We start from the raw sequence: 20964 nt of genomic DNA, 5'->3' as shown, positions 1-20964 counted from the left end.
GGCTTAAAACAGCTGAGGGGATGTTTGAAACTGAGTGATAAGATGTTCAGCAATTTATATATGATAATACAAGGCAGTAAATTAAATTGGGCTGAACTGGACAATAGTACCTGGCATGAAAAGTATGTCGTAGAGAGTAACAAAAAACTCAACCTCTCACCTCGCGCTCTGAAATGTCTCCGTCACTGTCTGTAGTGTCCTCTAGGATACTGCTGCCCTCACTAAAGTGTGTCACCCTGACCGGGTCAAACATCTCTTGAACATAATGGAAAATCAGCTTCAAGTGCTGCACTGAGCAAGAGTGCACTGTAAATGGCCAGATATAAATGGCAATGTCAGTAGTAAATTTATATATGCAGTCATGGAACAGGACCTAGCTGTAGAGCACAGCTTTAAGGTGCATATTATGATGTGCTCTTACCAATCATCCTCCCGGCTGTGTTTTGCTCTTTTGGCCAAATGTTTCTCTTCCAAAGCAGACAGACCAGACTTGCTGCATATTACTCCGTGCACTATAAATAAACCACATGTATAATGTCTTGTAAACAATGGAACAAGGGAAATTTCAATTGTGACTACTCTGTTAAAGGGGCGGATAAGGCAACCCACCCAAACCCCCCGAAAGCTGTTCTGTTATCTCTAAACATTAACATTAAATATTCACATCATAACTCGACCCCGTGCAGTAGGGCAAACTCACTCGCATGGGGGAAAGGATTACAGACTACCTGTACTGCTGCCGCAACTCTGCGGCCATTCCAACAACATCCACATACATTCCAGCAACATCCTATTATAGGACACAGTGGGCTTAAATACACCCATTTAATAGCATGTTGGACCTTCTTTGGCCTCCAGAACTGCAGCAATTCTTTCTGGCATAGTTTCCACTATGTGCTGAAAATACTCTGCAGGAATCTTGGTCCAATCTTCATAGGATATTTTCTCTCAAATTACATGGAGGGACTGACATGTTCTAAACTGCCTGTTATACTCTTACAGCCGCTTTGAAATACAAAAAAAACATATTTATCTTCCACTCCACTCAAGGATGGCCACACTTGGAATTTCCCTTGGCACATTTAAAACATTGTGTGAGCCAGATAGCTTCTGTTTTCAACCTTCCAATGCTCTGAGTATTAGTGTTCTATGCATATGAGATGCTTCAACACGTCCATGCGTGTTGTAAAGAAACACAGTGTAAGCAGTATTAATGAAAGTGCATCTCTACCTCAAACTCACCAGTGTAACAATTATAGTTTGTGAAATCTAATTTTAAATGGCGATCAGCCTTCTTAACAAATAAGCAGAACTCACCTTGTTAAGTGTTTGTGTTTGTTTGTTTGTGTGTGTGTGTGTGTGTGTGTGTGTAGTTTTAAGCATAGCAAGGCACTTCAGGGTTGCCAGGTGGAGCCTTCCTGAAGACCCTGATACTGAAACAGCATTAAAAGCTGCAATGGCACTGTAGTTGTATTTATCTGCACTAATACAGCTTTGAACTATTGCACTCTTACATACAGTAAGTTTCTATGTACCGGTGTACATTTCTGTGTACCTTTAGTAACTAAAGGGATTCTATTCTAATATTACAAGTGCTAGAAGTGCTGAAACTCAAAACAGTGAAGAAACCAGTGGAGCTTAATGACTGGTCAGATGAAGAGAGTGAAGTGAGGAGTTTCCTTCAGTGTCTGCCATGTCCCAGCTGAGGTGAGTGTGAAGCTTTTATTGGTACTATAGGAGTTGTGTTTAACTTTGAAACTGATGGTGTCACAGCCATTTGTGGCCGAGAGTCTAGAAGAGCATAATTGGCTGTACTCTTAGGGAGAGAGGGAGTGGCATACGCTCTCTCCCCTGTCAATTACAGAGACACCGTGCAATCAAGGGCGTCTATAAGTTCACGCGTCAGAAGGGGGAGGAAAAGACTATTTTCTGAGTACTTAGAATAACATTCCGTATTTTTTGGAGAACATTTTCTAGAGTGTTTTCATGTAGAGAGAGAAATGAGTGGCTAAATTGTCAGAAACATTAAGGAGACAAATGGGGAATATATAACAGCTCTTTCCATGTGTTAGTGACACCAGCGTTCCCTCTTTTCCCAGATGGTAAAAAAGAGCCCTGACTCTTGCAAACTTCATTTTTTTGTAGAACAAAGAGAAAGATGAATAACTCGCTTTATGGCCTTTTTCCACTCATGCATACCAAGTCCAGTATGCATCCAAACATTGTCAGAATAGTAGGAGTGCAGACTTTGAAAAATGGTCTTCTCATGTAAATTCAGCAGCTTTGTCCCTGGTTGTCTAGTGGTTAGGATTCGGCGCTTTCACCCCCGCGGCCCGGGTTCGATTCCCGGTCAGGGAAAAACCTCTTTTTATGCTCATATAAAACGACAGATTCTGCATTAAAACATAAAGTTTGTGTGAGTTGGAGTTGAGCCGACAGCCAAAGGATGACAGTTTTAACTTCTACTCTACCAACTGAGTTATTGAAAGCGACATGCAAGTAATCCCACATGTCCAAACACCAGTATGTTGGCAAGAAACACAGCCAGTTTTGGATGTTTCAATTGTTAAGTTCATTTGACACAAAGAAGAAAGATCGTATTGTATAAGTTGTTCAGCTACAAACAGATATATCTTTTGATGACATTTGGAATCATACTGGACTTTGTGTACATGATTGGAGAAAGGCCATAAATGGTTAGAATAACATTCAGTGCTTTTGGAGAAAAGTTTCGAGAGTTTTGTCATGTAGTGAGAGAAATGAGTGGCTGAAATATCAGGCATTAAAAGTGCAATTTGCACTCAGGGAAAGAAAATTGCTTTCATGTGGACCGCATTGAGATATCGATCTGCCTGTGAAACAAAACACCTCTTAAGAGGCTAGATTTGTGCTCTCAAGCTGCGATGGTGGTTTTCTCATGGCTTCTAAAAGAAGAGGCTGTGGTCAGGGTGGAGTGAGTCTTTGATAACCAAGATTGTTGTTGTTTTGGCCTTCGAATAGACAATGGCATTACCCAGTGTCAGGTCTTTCTCAGTAAACTGCAGAGAATGATATAGAGGGCAAGAAATGGTCAAGCAAAGTTTTATTGGGTGTGTGTCTATAAAAAACACTACAGCTCTCTGATACATTTTTGGTTCAAGATTTAATCATCATGCAAATGATTGTGATTAATGCTTTGTCTGTTTAATTCAAATATTATACTATAAACCTAATATTTTAATAGGGTTGGCAACTTTCTAGTTCCGATTACTACATGTGTGTGAAGTACAGGTGCTGTAGCTATACGGTATACAATTGTCCACAGTAGCCTAATTATAATATATACAACCAAAAATCCATCTAAAATAAACACCAGAAACCTGGACTAAGGGTAATGTACATAAGTACATTAAATCTAGGTAGGACTGCTCAATAGCTAGGATAACAGCAGAACAATTGTCCCGCCGTATAAGCAAAATGAGAGCCTGCTAAGGCCGCCAAGAGGGTGCCAAAGACCATGTATTTATTTCTATTTGTTTTTTACCTATGTTATGTCAGTGGCAGCTCAGATTTCTGCATAGGGCCCCACACAGGCTTGGGCCAGCCCTGGTATCACAGTGTCGTGCACTGGAAAACCATCAAGCCTGTTGACTATGCTACCAGTGTTGTTCATGTAACTGTGCAAATAAACTGCAAACACAATTACTTTTAGAAGTATCATCCAGTTTCTTTTCACAATTGCCAAAATGTAATGAATCACAGCCAGTGTTCTAAAACAGACCTGGAATGTATTCCTGGTTGATGTGCCCTGTTTCTAGTTCCAAAAAAAAAAAAACAAAAAAAAAATTGGTGGATGAATTTTCAATGAAAGTGCTTCACTCAGCAGCCATTAATGATTCTTATATCCAGTATGAATAAATTGAAATTCCTATCCTTGTATCAGGTGCAGCAATTATGTGTAACAATTGTGAAGCAAAAAAGCAATAGCAACATTTTAATATAACAATATAGGTAATATAGAACTTGATCTAATGATATTAATTAGGCTATGCAAATAACACAACTACTTCGGTAGCAGATCATTCATGCCTGTTGAATAGGCAGTTTTCTGCTTTGCAGATACTTGAAATATTTTACTAATCTTTCCCCAAATCCAGTAGGAGCTGCCTTTTACATTAACATGCCAGGATACACGCTGACTGGATGTTTAATCTTTCTAATGGGTAAGCTATATTCTTATAGTCAAGAAAGATATTTTTTAATTATTAATCAGTTAAGGAAGTCAAGCTATTGCATTTTGCTGAGATGAAGGAATATTGCATAACCCTGTACTGGCCAAATAATTAGATTTGATGTTCTATTTTGTGGATTAATCCCATAACTGAATTATTCACATGGTTTTATAGCCATGGTTAATACTTGCTGTCAAAATGCTGAGGTTCATAAGAACCTCTTTCCTTCATAAGGAAGCTTCCTGTTTTTGAAACAGGTAGTTTCAGCATACTAGCTCTTACTGCTCTCTATCTGTTTAACAAATGTTTTGTTGGATTTAACTACTTTCTACCTGGAAACTGGCAACTTCCATGGAAAACTATTTTATCATCACAAACTATATCTAAGGAACTACCACAAACATAAGTAATGTTAACATTTTGCTTTTTCATCATGACTTATGTTCTGTTTCAGAGCACTGAATGCAGCATGTTTATTCTTCGTCATTAGTGGCAGTTTTATCTGTGAGAAGTGTAGATGAATTGCTAGTCTGACAGACAGTACGCATCCAGACAGCAAGGCGAAAGGGTGACGTTACGGCAAAGTAGACGAGCTTCCACCAGCTCATGGGACCACTACACATCCCCAACATTAAGTAACAAAATCCCAGAGACCTTCTGCCTGTACTGGCCAGACTTCAGATCAGAAGGTGAGAGAATACAGTCATGTGTTGTGTGGCTCAGATTGTTCACACAGTTAGTAACAGTCCAAACACTTTAATTATACTGTACAGCATGAGACCTGGAAATGTGTGTCTGTGTTTTTGTGTGTGTGTGTGTGTCTTCTCCCCAGGCTGAGCTCCAGCTTTGTACTGTCCATCATCAGAGAGATCTATCAGACTGGCTCTGCTCACTGTGTGTCCAGCTTGTTGAATTCAGCAGAGAACTGCATCAACCTGAACAGCAGAGAGCTGGACTCTGTCCACTGTGCTGCCCTGCGCTTCACCCTCCAGCACTGCACAGCAGTCTCTCTCAGCCTGCTTTTCACCTCCATACCAAAGGCGGAGCTGGAGAGCATTGAGCCACTGCTCTAACACGTCTCCCGTCTCAGGCTTGAACTTTTCTCACAATCAGAATTTTAACACAGAACTGGTCTGTTTAGGGAGTGTTATATAAACGTTTATGTACGTTTATGTGTTTTTCATGAGTTTCCTCAAAAGTCATTTTGTGCCAGCATCATTTAGGTTTTATTGAGACTCCTGTCAGGTAATCAGCAATATCCATGGATATTTACTTCAGAATAAAATTAAATTTAGGTGAAATATTTATATTAACCTGAAATTAACTGCCCTGCCACTGTCTGTGTGTGTTTTGTTTTCTCCGTGTTGACAGGCTGCTGTTGCTGAGGCTGCTCCACTGCTACAGTGTCTCTGAACTACAGCAGGGGGCAGCAGCAACAGATCTGCTCCTCGCTCTGCAGCACAGACTGGATTTCTCCTGCTGCTCTGCTCTGGACCTCACAGCAGACACACAGAAACACACACTGACTCTGAGCACTGAGGACTGCAGAGTCGTCTCCATGGTCATCCAGAGAGTGAGCTCTCACACACACACACACACAGCTCACTCTACACGGCTGTGAGGGCAACTCTTCCCCATTTTACACACAGTCACCCTTCAGTAAGCCACTGACTCAACACCACACAAACTAGGGAAGCATTCTGGAAAAGGGAAAAGAATTTTATCATTTGAAACAAAATGTGTGTAAATAGCATTAATGTTAGTAGTTATGTGAGTGTGTTAGTGTTTTGTGACTCTACATGTTGGAGAATGTTGAGTGTGTTCAGCAGCAATAAAGCCATGCTGCTCCAGTTCCTGTCTCTTCTCTGTGTGGGGACTGATGTGGAGTGTGTGAGACGCGCTGTGGCTCTCTCCCGGGCTCTGGGTAAGATGGTGATCCTCAGTCAGACCCGGCTGGACCAGCAGGCCTGTAGGTCACTGGCACTGTTTCTGGAACATTCTGAAGGGCTGTCAGAACTGGACCTTAGCCACTGTCAGCTCACTAACCACTGCCTGCAGATGCTGTTCGCACACCAGCACAAAGCCCACATCCTGGAGTGAGTGGACAAGAGGGAGGAGGGATGTGTAGAGAGTCTTGATTGTTGAGTGCACAGTGAGCACTAACATAGATATAACACATTTTACTCTTTTTCTCACAATTTAACACAAAATCCGGCAGGGTGACTGAACATAGAAGCTGTGCGTGTTCATTGTAAAGCATTGTATGTTCCTTGAAAGGCTCTATATAAATTTAACTTTGCTCATTCAGTCATATCCTGTGTTCCTTCAAGGACTTTATTTTTCAAAAGCAAACAGCAAAAAGCTTGATTTTCTTGGTGATTTTATTTGGAAATGACGACCTCTCTCACTGGCTGCCTGGATCACTGATCACTGCCTGTACTTGGCAGGATGGATCTCTGTGGTCTACAGAATATCCAGACTGCTTGTAGAAACACATGTTCTCATTAAAAAGAGAAATAAGGCATAACAGACTCATTATGATTTACAGTTTCATGCCTGATAGATAACAAGTCATGTGTACAAGAACTGAAAGAAATGATATTTTGTTTAAAATGTCAAAATGCATAATTATCTGGCCATTAATGACTCAGGTCCACTGACACAAATATACTATTTATTGCTTTGCTTATTCATTCATTTGCTAATTCAATCATTCGTTTATTAATTCATTCGTTCATTACTTTAATTCATTGATATATAAATCTACAGGTGTTTGTACTACTACACGGTGATTTAGTAGAGGGAGGTGTGTTTGGGAATCCTGAACAATGTGGTAATTATAATCCATCTAATTTCAACCTCAGTCACAATGACATCACTGATGTGTCAGCAAAGAGGATCTATGATACTTTCTCCACCAACAACAATATTCACACTGTGAGGTAACTGTGTGTGTGTGTGTGTGTGTGTGTTTAGGCATTTAAAATAAGGCTGTATTTATTTGAGTTTAAAATTTCAAATTTAAAAGCCTATTTTGATTTTATAGGCTCTTCAACAACAGAATTACAGGCATACAAATCTTCCTCTCAGACAAGTGCTTTGAAGTCTGGTGATGTTGATGTGTTGTTGGCACTGTAATGATGAGATTTGATTTTTCTAGATTATTGGGACTATCCAAATTATATTTTTGTTTTAAGTGAAAAAATGTAATGATTAAAAAACAAATTTTAGTTATCTTATACATTTTAAGATTACATATAAAAATCAAATACTCAAAATTTATTTATAAAGTACTTTTTAAAATTGTATTTTATTTTATTTTATTTTATTTACAACAGGTGCTATTACAAAGCAGCTTTTCAAATGTCCAAGTCCAAGCCCCCAGTAAGCAAGCCAAGGGTGACAGTGGCAAGGAAAAGCTCCCTAGAGCATGAGGAAGAAACGTCGAGAGGAACCAAGACTCAAAGGGGGTCCCATCCTCCTCTGGCTGTTTAAAGAGAGACATAAATTAAAAAATGAAATAAGCATTTAATGTTTAGTCCAACTTTCTGGAGGTTCTAGACTTGTGTGCATGTGTCCGAGACCCAAGTCGCAAGAGAACGTCCATTAAGGGCAACAGAGAGTAGCTGGTTGGGGAGGAGGTGGTGTGGGCTACAACAGGGGACATCAGGGGATGATGGGAGTAGCCAAGGCATCTGAGACAGGATGAGGCTCAGTAACATCACAACATCAGGGGTAGGTGTACCTCGGCAGAGTCCACTATCAGTCCAGTGTATTAGAGCAATGATGTTTGATTCCTACTCAAAGAACATGTGATATTTCCAACATTCACTTTAGGTATCAATGAAGTTGTGACATCAAGCAAAGGAGAACAGTGAGACATGAGTAGACAAGCACAAGTTGGACCTATTAGGGACAATGAAACAAAACCTGAAGACAAGAAAACAGAAATGAAAGCCTGAGTGAGCTGAACTGAACTGAATCAAACTCCTACCGCTATATGGACTTAGCTCTGTAATATAGTTGAAACTGTAAGTTGCTATAGATAAGCGTGTCTGCCAGATGTCTGCTCACATTAAGCAGTGCAGTTGTGCAGTGTGAACATGACATCTGTCTTTTACAGCAAAATCTAATTATTTTATTATTCTTTAAATGTCTTTAAATGTCTTCATGGTCTAGCAACTCATAATGGCATTAGCACTTGAAAGCAAAAAAACAGAAAAAAAAAACAAACCAACAGCAAAACAAAAACATCTCAAAACACACTTATTGCATTGAGTTCTGTTTAGATGACTTTTGATTTTATATTAACACATCTACTGTTATCTATTTACCTTTTCCTTTTATCATTATATATGTCATTTTATTTTTTATCCTTTGTGCAATTAGTCTCTTCTCAATGCGTTTTATTTTTTGTGTGCAGAGAGAAGGGGTAAGAAGATGCATATACAGAGGTCTGGACTAGCCGTGCTGTCAAAGGTTAGGGGAAATGAAATAAATAAATGTTCCAAAATGTTTTTTAAATAGTTTAGTATCCAACATTTTAAATTCTAACATTTATGGTTACCCCCAGCAGTGATCAGTGGTAGCTCAGTGGTTAAGATACTTGACATGTAGTCAGAAGCTTACCTGTTCCAGCCCTACTGCTGCCAAGTTGCCACTGTTGGTTCTCTGAGCAAGGCCCTTAACCCTCAATTGCTCAAGTTATACTCACTCGTAAGTCACTTTGGATATAAGTATCAGGTAAATGTATGATTGTGTTTTTTATAATCTTGTACACATAAATGTCATATTCAACCAGAATATGTAAAACACACTGTCAAATCGTGTTTATAAAAATACGTTTTAGTTGTAATTAATTTCTGTAACTTCATGTCACTTATGCTGATATGGTTGTTGGCTCAGACAACAATGGCCACAAGAGGGAGACAAAGAGCTTCCCTAGTAATCAATGAAAACAGGCATACCCTGTAACTGTATGCTATACTATTCTTTTATTTTATATTTTTCCTTGATGTCCACTTACAATGTTTGCATGGCTTTATGTTCCAAAAATAATCATAATCTATTTTACACAAATATTTTCCAACCTGTTTATCTTGTAGAATTAAATAGGACATGTATTACATTACGAATAAAGAATTCTGCGCTGCATACACTTAGACATCGGTAATATAACTTGCAGTTATATAACTTCTAGTGAAAATCCTTGAAGCAGTCAACACCATCATCTGAGTAAGCTCCATTTAACCCTCTGAAGTTAAACAAAGAATTGCAGCTAAATGTGTGAACATTATCACGTGTCAGTTCATAACAAGTTAAGCTTCATAATAAGTCACGAAGTCAAGAAAATTCATACCTAAGCATTACCTTGTTTGATGTGTTTATTGATGTATTTGGGTATAACCAGGTCATTTGCCTGTTTTTATGTATTGATCTTTATTGCTCCAAAAAACTACTCACGTCTTCCAATGTTCTTGATCCCCACTTGTAAGAAATAGTAAATGGACTAATCCTAGTTGTGGATAAGTATAAGACTAAACAGCTGTGAACTAATTCCACACGAGGGGAGTCATCACTGGAAAGGTGTCCTGGTGCGAGGCGTGCAGTGGTCCCTGTCCTGCGAACACAGAGAGACACAGAGGCGAGATACCAGTTAAAAAGGTTTGAGAAAGTACATCCTCCACTGACAAGATTCTGTTGTTTAAATGTAAATGGAACAGGTCTGCTCCTTCTCTCAGCCAATATAGAAACAGCTAACCGCACTACAACAAGTACACAAGGTGTAATGAACTTGCTATGAGAATGATCTCAGTAAGTAACTCAAAAAGGAAAGGAGCTTCTCCTTCCTGTTTTCTTTGTTCTCTTCTTGTTAGTGTTTGTATTTGTTCTTTCAAAACACTCCTGCACTCATTCCTCACACTAAAACATGAACCTGGTGTTGTTTACACAGTGACTGGGTGTGAGGCATCTGATCCATGATTTCCCCCTGGGGTCACAGGTCTCGTTTGTCGCCTTTTTTTTCTCCTTAAGACAAAAACAAATTAAAATAAGAGCAGAAAAACTGAGCAGAAATAAACAACTATTAAAATTCTAGATGCACTGTGGAATGTTCAGAGAAAAACAAGACACTCCAGTCTCTATTGTATTTAATATGTGGTATTTAACTGTCAATATGGGGACATTACGACAAGGGAGTGTGCTCAGCTGACCTGTCTATGATTTTATTTTATTTTATTTTTTTAATCCTAGTCTTTGATTAAGTTAAGGAATTTTTCTTTCAAAGAAGAGAAAAGGGATGGAACATGTGAAACACAAACATAAAAATAGGTATGCATTTATCTAATATACTGATGACTACGATTAGGTGAGACAAGTTTTAGGATATAATAATAAGTGTATTATTTCCATCACACTTTTCACCTGAGTCTCCTGTGTTTCTGGATAAAAGAAAGTAATATAACACAAGCAGTTATACAATTTCCGAAAGGCATATTATTTAGAAATAAAGAAGAACTTGGTTATTATTTGGTTATTAGGACACATGAGGAAAGCATTTTAGTTGCATTCATTTTGCCAAAGACATCCATGACTGAAACAAGCTTCCTGTCACCACTGACCACCCTCCTAGCGTTCATGTCTCCACGGTTTCCCTGTCTAGTGTCTTTATTTTGATTTACTCCCTTGTTGTGGTTCCATTCCTTCGTTTCGTTTTCTGCACCCCTCATAATTTGCACTTGTGTCTGGTTTAATGCTCATTTGACCATGTTTTTAAGCCCTGTTTTAGTTTAGTCTTGTTGCTATTTATTGTAAGTCCAGCTGCTGTTTGTTAATCGAGGCTTCCGTGCATGTGAATATAAGCCTGAATGTTTATCCTCGCCCCAATGTTACAGCCTGCATCCCTGGTTTGTCTTCGTGCGCTTTTCTTTACTTTAGTTTATCATGAATTCTCGGACACTCCATGTTAATAATTTGACCCTGGACTTTGGATTTGCCCCTAATAAATCTCACTCTTTTCCACACACTGCTCATCGTTACACTTCCCCAACCTACTATATTTACATTAAAACTCCGTCAACAGCAATCTTTAACGTTGAGGGTTTTTTTAATCTGTGTAAAATTACATAATTTCTGCTGTTTCAGAAGTGAAGGATTTGCGTGCTCTAAATTTTCACCATGCCAATGCACAGAGGTTTTGGTATGGAGATTTTATCCCGATCTATAGGAGCAAGTGTGATGGACTATAAAGTTGACGAGAAAAAAACCATCCGTTTCGCCGCCGTTTATGTCCATAGATGCTGCTATTACCAAAACTAGTACTGCGCTGATTCTTAGAGGACGGTTGATTTGACCGGATGTCGCAGCAGTACGGCCGACTACTCCTGATCATAACGTATTCATGACAACTCAGCCCTTTTTACGACTGAGGTGCTCACACGACAACGCGTGATCTTGCACCTTTTATGTGTTTTAAGAAAAACGCTCAGTGTTTTAAAGTGCAGCAGCGAATTTTGATCTAACGCGTTACTAAGCTCTGTGAGCAGAGTAATTTCTCCCATTGTGTTGAAATGAACAGGTGTCTGTTATTAGTTCAAGCATTGTATGTTCTTTGAAAGGCTCTATGTAAATGTAACTTTGCTCATTCAGTCATATCTTGTGTTCTGTGAAGGACATTTTTTTGAAAACAAACAGCAAAAAGCCTGACTTTCTTGGTGATTTTATTTCTCTTACTGGCTGCCTGGTTCACTGATCACTGCCTGTCCTTGGCAGGATGGATATTGTGTGTCTCTGAAAATGTATTAATATTATTAGTATGTGCCTATCGCTCCTCTCTATTCCAAAGCTGACCCGATTTCCATAATTCTCGTATTGCATAAGACATTTATTTCCATTATATGTTTTAGCATTCAGGTGGTCATTTTTCTTTTCAACAGTTATTGGCGTGATCCAATAGATCCAAAGTCAAACGAGTACGCACATCATGTGTTGAACCCATCCATAGTATTTTTCTGCTTATCTAATATGCCAATATTTTCTCGTAACCATCCCACCAAGTACGAAAAACACCCAAACCTAAATGCTTAGTAACTAAAGTAAAGCTTGTGTCAGTGTCTTAATTTATATTCTGCATTAGTTCATCAAATGGTTATTTATTGAGAGTGAGTCTGTATTTTGTATTTGAAAAAAAATAAAACTGTCAGCATTAAGCAGGTTTGTTGTCAGGTTTGAAGGCTGTGGTTGTGCTATTTTTCTGGCCTTTCTGGTCAACTAATTTCTGTACCCAGTCATTTCATCAAGGGAGGTGTGTTGCTATTGAAATGTCTAACTTCCTTCATCTAGGGAATTCATGACATACATTAGAATTACATTTATTATAGCTGCAGGTGGCAAGTAAAGGGTCCAATCATTTTATCACATCTGCACAACTTGGTTGCTGATGACATCCCATATAAAGTTCACCAGCCTTTGTGGTTGGTTTTGAGGTTTTGTTTCCAGGAATGTTGTATTTTGAAACCAATCTCTCAATTATCTCTGCTGAATTGCTTTATATAAATATTATTTTTCTGATTCGACATGACTAAGAAATATAGTTTCCCCAGAAGGTCAGTTCACCCCAAATGTACTTGCATTCACAGTATGTTCATATACACCATTGAAGTTTGGTGATAATCTAACACTCTATGGCTAAGTTTTAGCCTATTAATAAAAATCCTGCTCTTGGGGATTGATAGTTAAATACACATATTTTTGATCATTATTTACAAGAAGATCTGCATTTTTTATATTTAAAAGGTATCTCTAGATCAAAAGGTCACTGACTTGTTTGAAAGGTGCATTTGCCCAACTAATTTAGGTATCAAAAATCAGGCTAAAAAAAGGTTTACGAAACGTATTGAACTTTTTTTATGAAATAGTCACAAAGTATTGCACTGTATAAACTGCATTTCTCATGCACAATTGGTACACAATGGGATTGACTCATTTTTCTGTTTTTAAATACCTTTTCATATGTCAGAGGGGCTCTGTTGGCAAAAATGTCCTATAATTCCCATGCTAGCTCAAAGTCCATAAATCAATACTCATGTCAAGTTTCATAAGAATTACTCAAAGAAGTCTTAATTTTTTTTCAGCTGTTTTGAATGAATCAGTACACCTTGGAAGGATTGATAGGTATGTAAGTGCCATATACCATACAAATATCAACATGTTTCAGTCTCATCAACATTTTGATACCAAATTTGGGAAGATTGGAGAAAGGTCCTACGACTAGTGTGTTACAGTTCATCAGCAACATAAAAAGTAGTAGGATATTTAAATTTAAAGTTATTTCTACAAGAATCAACGTTATAGAAGTCCACTGAAGCCAGTTCTATGATTAGCCCATTACCTGAAAAATATTAGCCAGTGTTTGAGTCATCCTTAGGAATCCTTCAGCTTGCTTACAGAAGCAGTATGCAAAATTTCATCTTGATCAGAAGAGCAGTCATTGAGAAACAGTTATTTGCATATTATAATGCCCCATATTGACAAAACTGCTACATTTGGTAAGCTACCTCAAAGTCAATACTGGTATAAGTCTTTTAAATTTCATGAAATCTGAACATGTCCTTCAGGAGTGACAGCTAGTTAAAGTTAAAGTTAAAGCCTGACCTATGTACTACTAATTTGTACTACTAATATTAGACTGGAATAGGACAGCTGTATTTTTTATGTCAGGTTTTTGTTTAAATAATTATTGAGATTCAGACTCTTGCAAATATTTTGACACCAATTTCACTCAGATTGTGTGAAAATCCTAGGACTGGTTTGAAATTAGCAAAAAAATAAAAAAACAAACAAACAAAAAAGTGAAATCTAATGGGCAGAGCCTATCTGAATTCAGGAGAAGCCAAGGAAGAATAAAATAAAAAATAAATAATATTATTTCTATATTCACCTCTGTCTTTTCTTTTGAACATCTGCAAATGTTAAATATAGTTTTGCATGCAGTTCATAAAGGAAAAAGCAAAAATACAATAGAGTCAGAACTTTTGTTTCTTTGTCACACAGTTTTATTATTTTTTTGAATTATTGTATTGTCTTTTAGCACACGTTGGCAAATGTGTCCATCCTCTTGTCGATTGTCCTTGGACTTGTCCTCGGCCTCACACAGCCAGGTGAAAAAGGCTGTCACGGAATTGAGGGCCACACCTTTGCCTCTTGTTGTGCTTGGACAGCAGCTGCTGGTGCACCTTCCTCTGCTCCTCCTGCTCCTCAAGTTTGGCCTCCTTATGAATCTGCTCGATGGTCTTGGGCCCGTGGTCAGCTCGCCGCGACACCCAGTTATTCTAGAAAAGCAAAATCAGCAGATGCATACTTTTGCATCACCATGCGCTGGAATGGCAAACACAAACACACAAACACAGGCAGAGTCTCTAACCAGTCGCAGGTCGATGACGTCCTGGAGCAGGAACCGAATGCGTGAGGAACCCCTCCTCTCCTTCACTGTCTTTTCTATATATTTAAAGTAATGATCCATTTTTGGCTGAGAGAGAGAGAGAGAGAGAGAGAGAGAGAGTGTAAGAGAAACGTCGACAAATTTCAGATATTCTTCACCTTTCGATTCGATCAGGTGTGCTCTCAGCTGAACTCATGTCACAAGACGTTTATGACTCTTATGTAAACCCTGCTGCCTTGCACGTTGGTCAGTGCTGTAAAGCAGTTCACTGCCACTGTGGGTGTAGCTGTGCTGTCATCAGCTGCACTTGGCTTTGGGGAATCCAGGGTGCAGCAGCAGGAGGTGGCAAACGTGGAGGAGGCTGTGAGAGCAAAACCTTCTAACAGCTGACCAGTCCTGAATAAAAGCCTTTCATTTTGTCAGCTGCAGTAGGAGCAGAGCTAACAACCACACTAACAACTTCACTAACAACATGAACTTGGACACTTTTAAAATCATTGCCAAGGCCTAATAATACACTGATATCAGCACAGCATGCTAGTCGCACTATAGATGATGATCCTAATTAGTTGGCTACCCTGTAGTCAGAGTGCAGGCAACAGGCAAGCAACAGAAAACACTGACGGCAAAACTTTTATAAACAACATTTCAACATGCTTGTTTTTTGGTTAAAAGCGTGCATGGAAAAAAAAACCACAATAAAAAAGACCAGGAAACTTGAACACAAATAACTGTCACACTAGTTGGTGACTGAACTGTCAACATCACAACTGCCATTCCTACTAGAGACAAAATTGACAGTCAATATACAATATCCAAAACTTCTTCATCCAGTTTCGATGTGTAAAGTACTTGTTGTGAAAAACGCAACACAGACCAAATCTGGACAAAATCCGCACAGCCGCTGCACTGCACACTAGCACTCATCTACACATGCGCCGTAAACCTTTACATGACATATTAAAGATAAACCGATGCAAGTGCTGAGCATCTGCTGAGAATATTAAATCAACCCAGACCAGGCCCGCGGCCTGCTTACCCTGGCCTTCTCCAAGTCCAGGTCTTTGCCGATGGCTGTGAGGAGGTGGCACAGACGCTCCAGGCTCTCCTCGCTGTGGTTCATGAACAGCTTGACCACACAGTCGTGCATGATGGCCTCTGACAGCATGTGCAGCTTGAACAGCTCCCCGATGAACTTGATGTTACCGATGGACCTCCTGTGGGCCTTGTCCTTCGCCTCCTCCAGATCCTCCTCCAGCCTCTCCCGCTCGCTGGCCTTGCGAGGAGTAACCAGAACAAAGACAAAAGCAAGAAACAGCGCGTTTGGACCCGATAACGACCAGGCCGCCTCCCAGCACTGCTGCCGATTTCAGTCCCCTTTCTCCTGATCTAGGTGGTGAGTCGGGTAAACTAGACAGGAGTGCTGCTTACTGAAGTGGCCGCTTCCAGCTGGTGCCGCAGCTTCTCCAAAACATCATCGTTGACCTTGTCCTTCTCAAACTCCTTCTGACAGCGGTTCAGCAGCAGCTTTTGGAAACCCACAGTGCTGGTGGGCTTGTCTGCCATGGGCACTTTTAACTACACAGGAAAGACATGTAGGAGAAACACTTGGGTATAAGACAGTGTTGAGAGTTCTGTTACTAAATAGAAGCTGATTAAAGCTCCATGTCAGTTTAGAGTGGTTCAAACAGAGTTCACTTCTGTGTGGCATTTGCCTTTGTATGGAACTTCAGCAGCAATGTATGGGAACATGTTACTCACCATAGCCAGGCAGCTGCACATATTGCCATAGACCATAGAGAAGCTGGGCTCATCGATGGCTTTTTCAAAAACCAGGTCAACCACGCCTTTGAGGCGCTCCTCTGTGTCGATGGTGAGGTCCATCACCTGCTTCATCAGCTGGTTAAACATCTGCGGTGTCAGTTTGTTCAGGATACTGCGCACCTTCTGGAAAAGCTCCTGGAGAGGAAAACAGACTACCGACTAAGCTTTCCATTACAAAGATCCCAATCTTTTGTTAAATTCAGCAGTTCTTCCACATAATGACTAACTCCTCACTTTCACCAAATATTTACTCTGCCATTTGGAACTTCGTCATGAACAAAAATCACTCAACTTTGCTATATAGACCGATAAAGGCATCATACATCAATCACACTTTCCGAGAAGTGAAGCACTGGCAGCAAACAGTTTATCAAATCTTATCAACTAAAACCCCTCATGTGCTCCAAATTCAAATTAAAAGAAAACCCATTAGAACCAGCTACAAGAATTTAAGATTTAATCAACATATAACTCCTACAAAAAAAACAAAACAAAACATAATAACCAAATCTGATCCAATAATAACCCTACCGACCAGACAATGCAATGAAGATCTGTCAATCTCTCCAAATGCTGAATTGCACACAAATTTGCAAGAATATTTTTAACACAACCATTGGGTGTTAACCTATAATATATACAAGATCATCCACAGAATACACTACAATATCTACAATACTCTCTCACCAAAATCAACACCACAATCAACACAAGGAACAACAAGCACACAAGATCTGGTCCTCAGTATCATCACACCCCCTGTTTACACTAGAAACCAATGTCCCCCTGCATAGCTACATTCGTGCACACTCCCCGCACACCCACCCAATTAAACAACGACTCTATAATTTAAACATCCAATTCTTGAAGAGCATATCGCAAAAAAAATTAAGTAGCTTTCAAGCCCACCATAACAGGCTGTGACTCTGAAATCTGAAAACAGGGCACAGCGGAGTGAGGTGCTGACCTGAGTTTTCTGGGTCTGGGGGTTCTGGGTGTTCTCCCTTTTCATGCCAGGCTTCCAGGCATTCTCGGCCTTCTTCAGCTGCACTTCGTCGTTCACGGACACGTTGGTAATGATCTTGCGGGGAGGCGGCCGTCTCGGGCCTACACTGAGCAGCTGAAGCAACGAATGGGTGCTCTTTATTATGGGCGGTAACAATGTCACAAAGACCTCGGTCACATAAGATGACCAGGCGCTCATTCATTTGTGATAGAAGAGAAGGGATGAGCGGAGAGACCCACCGGTGCACCCCTGCCTCCAGGAATTGCCCTGCTGAAGTCTGCAGAGGCTGGGTTGAAGTCTGGGTCTCTGGCGATAATGCGAGGGCCCACCTGCTGCAGGGGCAGCTTGTTTTGTTTGATCTAGAAAACAACAGAGTCAAGTCGAAGTCCATCAGCCCCTCTCCATGGAATGGTTTTAAAGGTCCCCTAAGGCCAATGTTTTAGCAGGCTTACCTTGTCCAGTACCACATCAGAGATGGGAGGAAGCCCCTCTGGCTTCTGCATGCAGGCAGGCATGAACTGGAAGGCCAACAGGAAGTCTCTATCATACTGCCTCTTCCCATCCTTCAGCTCTGGTTCTGCATGCAGAGAGGGGTACAGTGAGCACCTGGAGAGAGGAATCACCTCTCTGTCAGGACACTGGGCCTGCCCCACAGGAGTGTCCTCTTTTGGCTTCTTCCAGGTGTTGGATAAACTAATTGCTGTAAAACATAACAAATCAGTCTGGTGTCTTTTTAGTGTCCTAACATAGCATGTCATGCATGTGGTTATTTACCTTGACTCAAGCTTTGCCTAAGCTTGGACTGTAAGATGGGCTCCACTTTATCCTCCAGCAAGACCTCTGGCTCCTTCCCAGTCTCTTTCAGCTCTGCCCCAGTGGAGGCTCCACAGGCCTGGACTGCCTCTATAACAGCCTGGCCTGGGAGAGTGAGGCCTGAAGGAGCAGCAGTGCTGGAAGGCAATGAGGGCGTCAGCGTGCCTGAGGCAACCGCCTCTCCGGCTGCTGGACTTGCAGCCTTCGCCGGACAGTGGGCCTCCAGGGCCAGGCCGACATTGACATTCCCCTGCTCTGCTACCTGGCTGTTCAGCTGCTGGGATTTGAGGTAGAAAATGCGAGGATAATGAGGGTGTGGACATAAAAACTAGCAAAAGACGGAAAAGATGGAGAGAGAGAGAGATACTGCACACACATGCAGAAGAAGGGGAATGGCAATGAGGGTGGGGGGGGTGAGCACAGCACAGCACAGCACCGCACAGCACAGCACAGCATAATTAGAGAAGTGAGTAGAGAAAGAGGCAAAGAGAGAGAGAGGAAATGAGAAAGCACAAGAGGGCAAAAGATCCAGCCGCAAAGGCACAAAATGTGTGTGTGTGGAGGTGGGGGGGGGGGGGGGGTGAAGACACAAAGACAGCAAGAGACAGCAGACAAGCATGGGGTGCTTAAATAAATGGGCAGGAGAAATAGAGAAAGAGAGGAAAGAGGAACACTGTTAACATTTAGGGAAAGAGGACACAAAGTAAGTGCAACAGCGCAGTAGTGAGTGTTCCCTTTACAGAGAGGCCTTTCCTCAGAGGAGCTGAGGTGCTCAGGGTTTGGCTGAATCCTTCTTACAGGGCCTTTACGTGGGCTGTCTGTGTAGAGGGAATACGAGGGAAGATCAGGAGGATTCGAGTGGCTGTGAGGGAGAACTAAGATGGAGGCAGACGAAAGAATAGGCACGGCAAGTCGGAACATCAAAACACATCTGAGAAGCCTTCTTAAATCAGAACAGCCACAATCACACAAGCTACTGGAACCAGTCAAATATGACGGAGGAGGGTCAACGGTGTGACCGAATCACTGAAGAAGGAAGAGAGAATGGCCGGAAATCAAACTACACCATCAGATTTTGTTGCTGATTGTATGATGCTTTTAATAGGACAAGACAATGAAAGCCAGCCAAACAACCAAACAATCAGCTCAGAGCTTATTATGAGGGAGGACTAGATGAGAGAGTACTTTGACCTGTGGAGTGGATCACGTGAAGCAGCGGCCTGCAGCCGATCAGAGGCTCGGGCTGTGGGACTGAATGGCTTACCTGTGGAGCAGTAGGGGTAGTGCAGGGACGTCCCACTGGTGGGCTTGTGTTCTGGCTAATGCCTACTCCTGACATGATCTCCTCTGTGATATCCTTGCCATCCTGGTTAGGGTCTTGGATACGGATCTTAGCGAACAGCAAGTTATTTGCATCTATTAAGTCAATCCACAATTAAATTAATTTCACCTCTGAGGCAGGGGGAATACTCACTGTTTTCTTTACCCTCTTAGTGGGTGGAGGCTGCTGAGCTGTATGCACTATTATGGATGGAGATTTGGTGTATATGGTCTGGCCAGGATAGTATGAAGGCCCTGCCACTAGTGGTGACCAAAAAAAAGCACTGGTTTCAGTTAGAGAGCAAAAGAAAAACCAGTTTCAGCCAGCAGGAATACCCAGAAGAAAGGTCTCTTTATCGGTGAGAGCACGCATGTACGTTTCCCAGGTGGGGGTAGAGAAAGCGAAGTCCAAACTCACCATATGCTAGTGGGCAGTCTGCAGGAAAGAGCCCAGGGTAGAATGTACTGGGTCCTGTGGGCTGGACGGAGTACTGCTGGGGATGTCCCACGTAGGGACGGCCACTGTGGTGATACTGAGAATGAAACAGAACAGCAGAGGTAAAGGGCCTAGCACCAGACATGGCCATTCATATAGGACACTCCTAAAAGAGATATTCAAAGCAGTAAACAAACAAAAAATACAAAAACATTTAGTTTTTACACTGAAAAAAAAATAAACTAGAATTTCTCATTTCTGCTTCCAAGATAAAACATATTTCTAGCTACACATTTTAGGAGCAGTTTATTTATTGCTGGCCAACCTGTTTATAGACAGATTTTCAACCCATTTGCTACACTGTGTACATATTTGCACAGGCGCTTTTCTCTGCTCTGGGTACCTGAGGCACGTAGTACTGGAGTACGTAGTACTGGCCGGTCTAGGATGAGGTGAAGGGCATGGGCGTCAGGAACATCATGATGGGCTGGCTGGACACGGGTCGAAAGGAAGCGCTGTTACTTGGAATGGCAGGCTGGGCTGTCTGCATCTGAGGGATCTGGAAAAGCTGGGAGAGGAGAGGAGTGGAGAGTGAGGGTCACAGAGCAGCGTGGCGTATGCCGCAGCAGCCGGCTCAGACGCTCGGAGTGAAGACTTTAGTCAAGAGTTGAGTCGTGGACTCTACAGCAGTTGTACTGGGAATGTTGAGGAGATATATACATAAAAAAAAAAAGTTTAAAATTTAAGGGATTTTGAATGTCCTATTATGCTAGGCATGCAAGATACAAAAAGAAAACCTTTCAAGAGTCTGTTGGCATGGCACTAATACAAGGGTGAATGAACTAGCATGGGATGCGGCTGGGAGACAGGAATCCATCTGCCTCTGAGATTGATGTGTGAGTTGGGGAGGGGAGTG

At 41.1% G+C, this 20964-nt stretch overlaps 1 non-coding gene across 1 annotated transcript; it reads left to right on the top strand.

Annotated features, from left to right (window-relative positions):
* Window positions 1–2286: 2286 nt before the first annotated feature.
* On the top strand, window positions 2287–2358 carry trnae-uuc (transfer RNA glutamic acid (anticodon UUC)). Its single transcript has one exon. It is a non-coding gene; the product is annotated as a tRNA-Glu (tRNA).
* Window positions 2359–20964: the final 18606 nt, after the last annotated feature.

This window comes from Electrophorus electricus, unplaced genomic scaffold (assembly GCF_041902795.1).
Source record: "Electrophorus electricus isolate QZ-2024a unplaced genomic scaffold, ASM4190279v1 Scaffold83, whole genome shotgun sequence".
Lineage (NCBI taxonomy): Eukaryota > Metazoa > Chordata > Actinopteri > Gymnotiformes > Gymnotidae > Electrophorus > Electrophorus electricus.
The sequence above is the reverse complement of the archived record's forward strand: the minus strand, read 5'-3'. Positions and strand labels throughout refer to the sequence as shown.